The sequence below is a fragment of the Cyprinus carpio genome, chromosome B2 (genome assembly GCF_018340385.1).
Source record: "Cyprinus carpio isolate SPL01 chromosome B2, ASM1834038v1, whole genome shotgun sequence".
Taxonomy (NCBI): domain Eukaryota; kingdom Metazoa; phylum Chordata; class Actinopteri; order Cypriniformes; family Cyprinidae; genus Cyprinus; species Cyprinus carpio.
The window spans coordinates 2,837,461-2,843,074 of NC_056598.1; the positions used below are offsets into that span (position 1 = coordinate 2,837,461).

At 34.2% G+C, this 5,614-nt stretch overlaps 1 pseudogene; it reads left to right on the forward strand.

The window, feature by feature from the left end:
* The first annotated feature begins 3,553 nt into the window (after positions 1-3,553).
* Positions 3,554-5,195, forward strand: LOC122136385 (annotated as a pseudogene).
* The last annotated feature ends 419 nt before the right edge of the window (positions 5,196-5,614 follow it).

Below are 5,614 nucleotides of genomic sequence, written 5' to 3' on the forward strand. Positions count from 1 at the left end.
AAAAAAAAAAGAAAAGTTTTTGAAGTAAACATGTAAATGTGCCATTACGTTTTTGATTTTTTTTTTTTTTCTTAATTCATGTAGGCCAAAGGAGTTTGGCTGACAAAATTTCTGAAAAGTCCTATGCTAAGTGATTATTGAAATACAGTTTATCACAGGTGGCTGCAGATTCAATTATGTGAATGTTTACTCAAATTTCTAAGCAAAAATTGATGCAACCATACAGTTTGTGTGTTCAGTCTAGATCTGTTTAGTGCAGCAATGAAAAGCTAATATAAAGCATGTCATTAACCATGTTAAAGGGAGAGTTCATCCAAAAATTAAACTGTTATTTGTTGTAATTTTTGTTTTTTTTTCCACACAAAAAAGTATTCTCATAGCTTCGTAAAATTACGGTTGAACCCCTGATGTTAATTGGACTATTTTATGAATATTCCTTGCTACGTTTCTGTGTCTGGGAACATTTAAGTTGCGTTGCTGTTGTCTATGCAGGGTCTGTGAGCTGGATTTCATCAAAAATATCTTAATTTGTGTTCTGAATATGAATAGAAGTCTTACGGGTTTGGAATGACATGAGGGTGAGTAATTAATCACATCATTTTCATTTTTGGGTGAACTAACCCTTTAAGTATGGCCCAGTGCCCATTTAAATTGTTGTGATGAAAATTATTATAATAGCTTTTTTTTTATTTATTTGTTTTTGAGTAAACAGTACAAATAATAATAGCTTATTACATATTAATTAATAATTGAATAAACAGATATGGTTAGGGTTTGGCTTACATAATTTTTTTGTTATTATTATAACAAAATGCAGTACATGTAACGTTTAATAAGGACACCCTTAAAATAAAGTTATTACAGAAAAGTTCATGCATGTAACAATAAGTTGCTAATCTGTAAGTATCCTATTTAACCACACTTGGATAAAAGTCCTTGAATATTTGCAGATGTATTATTTAAATATTTCTGCATAATTCTGAAATCTTAATAAACCAATTCAGAAAATTGCAAGCAATGATAAAATAATGCAACAAGTGTTTAAATGTACCCCAACACTACCACAAGAGTCACTAAATGAGTAATAAGCTACAATGAATAGGACTATTCTGAAATTATTATTAGTGCTATTGGTGAAATGTATTCTATTATATGGAAAGATGTGAAAGAGTTTTTGATTGATTGATTACAGTGAGAGATGATGATGAAGGTAAAAAACAAAACAAAACATGTCCAATTCTGAAATTATTATTAGTGCTATTAGTAAGATTAGACATGATATGGAGATTGTTTGATTGCAACAGCAGTCTATAAGATGATGGTGAAGGTAAAAAACACAAACCTTGTGGAAGCAGCTATGCTTAATTCAAATAAAAATTATTTATAAAGTACAATTATAATTTAAAGAAAGCACCGTAACACGTATGCAGAATTATTTTTTTAACATAAATTAATCAGTTTTTATTTTATGTCAGTTCTCAAAGTATAATTAATGAATTGAACATCCTGAAAGAGAACAGTGTGTGTAAATGATAAAGACACTGTTACCCAAAGAATGAAACTTTAGTAAGTTTTGGTCTGCTACTTTGATAGTATTACTATAATAATAACAATATATGCATAATTATAAGCAACTAACCCATATAGTAAATACATGTTACTACTCAGTACTTAATTGAATAATTACACTGTAACAAAGACATCTTTAAAAAAAAAATATGCAACCTAATTGCCATATTCCCAAGTATGTACATAAATAAAGAATCCTGAAATATGGAATAAAAGGAACAGATTATCAGAAGAACATTCAGAAAGTATCGGAAAAATCATCAAATGAGTCTTCATATGTTTCATGATGTGCAAAAAACACACCAAATGGTATGTAGATGTTATACGCTGACCTATAAACAGTTCTGGGTGAGTCCTCTTTTCAGCTCGGTGAAATGTTGTGAAATAAATCATAATAAAACATGCATAACTTGTTATGCTGCTCTCCACGTGTGACATATGAAGAGTTTGGTTCCAAAACGCCTTTTTAAAAAAGTTTCCGCCAAAATCAGTATTGTATCTGTATTGAAAATTTTCATTTTACGCAAAATGCGATACCCGCCGAGTAGTTCTGTCATCTTTTTTTCCAAACTGCGACAAACACCAGTCTCCTTTTTCTGCAGAATGTGATATATCCGCTAAACCAATCACAGCGCACCGTTCCACTCACTGTAAGCGGTAACAACCAATCACAGCGCCCCACTCCGCGCACTGTAAGCAGTAACAACCAATAACAGCGCACCACTCCACACACTGTAAACAGAAACAACCAATCACAGCGCACCACTTCACGCACTGTAAACGGTAATGGCGGCGCTTTGAATACACCCAGCATCCTCCCCCTCAGTTTTCCTCATCTACTTTGTACTTTGATCAACAAACAAAGGCTCCACGATAAATCGCATGTGCATCATTCCACCATTCCAGTTTCTAAATATTGTAGAAACTTAATTTTCTGTAAAAGTTGCTTTGCAATGATTTTGTATCGTAAAAAGCGCTATACAAATAAACTTGAATTGAATTGAATTGATTGTCAAGCATCTCGTCAGTAAAGCCGGTTCTGTGATTAATAGTAAACTACCGGTAAATCTCCATCACGTGCTTTCAGATGGAGTGACATTTAATACACAGAGCCGTACATCACTGACAAGCTACACTATATCGCATTCATTAGATTAATCGCATTCGATTATGAATGCGATATTGTGTAGCCTGTCAGTGTTAGTGTTTTAATTAATGCCATTTATGTTTTTTGTTAATACAGCACTAGTCAGCTAAAGGAAGGTAACATGGCAAACATGAATGCACTTTAGGAAGTTGAATGTAAGGGAAATGTCTTTATGGAATTCCTGTGGTCTAATGTGATGTTTGTTCATGTTCTTGTTCATGATGAAATTTTATTTTATTGTTGTAATTAATTTATAGCATTAACAAGATGACACGCTGAATTCATTTTGGGAGCTATGAGTGATGAATGTATTTTTAGTCCAGTGCCTGTATATAAGATTAGTATTGACCAAGTTCAGAGAAGGTCATATTTGGATCAACTTACTATGTTGAGTAATTTCAACAGTTTCAATATGAAAAATAACTTTCATATTGATTCAATGGATTTATTGCTTTTTGGGGGAAAAAAAAATAAGAAAAAAAAACCCATCATAGATTTATTGCATTTTATTATATACATAATAAATCTTGAAAAAAAAAAAAAACAAATCAAAATCTGGATTTTGAATTTTTAATGTTAGCCTATTATAACCTAAAGATGCTTTGTGAAAGTTTGAAACAGAAAACAGTGGTTTTCATCTTGCCACTTTCTTGGTAAGAAAACACATCTTTTACTCAAATGAATCAAAATGGATTTATAGCGTTTTGTAACCAAACTCTTCACGAATACTCGATCCTCCATAAAGCGCTGTACGGCGATGAATCGCGTGCGTTGTGACGTCAGTGCATCTGCTTGCATTAAACGAGGAAGTCAGAGATCCGGTAGTTCCCCCTTTACTCTAAGAGAACTATTAGATAGTTCGGTTAAAAACCAGTTCGAGCTTCGCCATCGCATGTTCAGAAAGTCTAGCCTTTTCATGCGTTTTCCCGATTTAATGTTGAGCTCGTGATCATATTTTCTTAGGCGGAACTAGTTGAAAACTCAAAAAAGGTGAAAGCAGACAACAGGATGGATGTTACTCACCTGACGGAGGACGAAATGGCCGATATAAAGAAGGAAGTAGGTGTCTTGTGTATGAATGTGGTTTAAACAGATCAGAGATGCCGTGTGTGTGTGTGTGTGTGTGTGTGTGTGTGTGTGTGTGTCGAAGTGTGTGTTAGTGTGGGTTGCCAGGGGGGATGCTTTGTATCGAGGTGTATCGAGCGAAAGCGGTGGCAGTTCTCTGTTGATCCGCTGACCATAAACCCGATCGAGCCGCTAAATATGTCAAAGAGTGCAAAAGACTCATGAGCAGCATTACATCACATGAAGTACACACTTCAACTTTCCAGCATACTTAAGCTATTAAATAGGCCTACGCGATAAATCATATATCCTATAGATTAGATAGATTATAGACATATTAATCTTATAAATTATTGTCCAGCGTTTCTGTGTTAAATGTTTAACTTTGTGCATCTGCTTTCAAAAACAATAGCCTTCCTGCTTTTAATTCTAAGAGCATTTCTCCTGCTTCTGTTATAAATGAAGGAAAGAAAAGAAAAGTTGTAAATTGCTCTAAAAATGTTTTTTTGTGAGAAATCACAGAATAGTGTGCGAGCAAGCATCTGTCTGGATTGTATTGTATCCATGCTTTAAAGAGATACTTCGCCCAAAAATTAACATTCAGGCAACACTAAAACAATGCAATGAACACGGATAGTTCATCCCAAAATTAAAAATGTTTGTTCCAAACCTAGTTTTCTGTCTTCTGTTTAAATCGAAAAGGAAATGTTTAAAGAATGTGGGTAACCGTTCATTCGCTGGTAGCCATTGACTTCCATGGTGTTTTTTTTTTTTTGTTTTTGTTTTGTTTCCAAACTATGGAAGTCAGTGGATGAGTAAATGATGACAAAAGTATCATTTCTGAGTGAACCATCCCTTTAAGATGTATTCTATTCATGGGCCTGATTAGAAAACCTACAGCTAGGCCATTTGATATGAGTATTAAAGTCTTTTAAATTATATGTTAAGTAATATGTATCACGGAAAAAATAAACTAAACTACTTTTTTTATTTTTTATCCTGTGTTTGGAAACAGGCTTCCTTAAAAAAAAAAAAAAAAAAAAAACACTGCTCACCTCTAAATATTTGGTCTTCGTGTTTCTTTTTCCTCGTAGGCCATAGACAGGTTACGGCCGTACCTGGTGGATAAGATCATCGCGCAGAGCGCCACTTTGATTACTTTGCGCGAAGAAAAATCCTGACCAGAGATGACACAGAAGAGATCAGCTGCAGAACCACGAGAGGGAGACGCACCAGCAAGCTGCTGGATATCCTGGCGGAAAACCCTCGGGGTCTGGACATGCTCATCGAGTCCATCAAATGGGGCCGAACGCTCAACTTCATCATCGCAAAGATCACTGATGAGGTGCAGCGCGTGAAAAATGAGCGACTGGAAGCTTTAAAAGGTAAAAAACTGATGAGGTGCAGCGCGTGAAATTATATTTGAAATCCAATTTTACTTGATTTTTATTTATATATATATTTATTGCTACATCTCCTTTAAGACTTGAGAGTGAGCAACATTATTATTAACATTATTGTTAAAATCACCATGCAAGAAATGCAAAATGTCTAAATTGAGGAAAAGCCCCAAAGGGTTTTGGACCCCATTTACACCCGTATTTTACACTGGATCAACCAAAATGTATTTGTGACCCTGGAGCACAAAACCAGTCATAAGGGTCAATTTTTTGAAATTGAGATTTATGCATCATCTGAAAGCTGAATAAATAATCTCTCCATTGATGTGTGGTTTGTTAGGAGGACAATATTTGTCTGAGATACAACTATTTGAAAATGTGAGGGTGAAAAAAAAAAAAAAAAAATGGAAAAAAATATTGTTGTTAAGAAAAG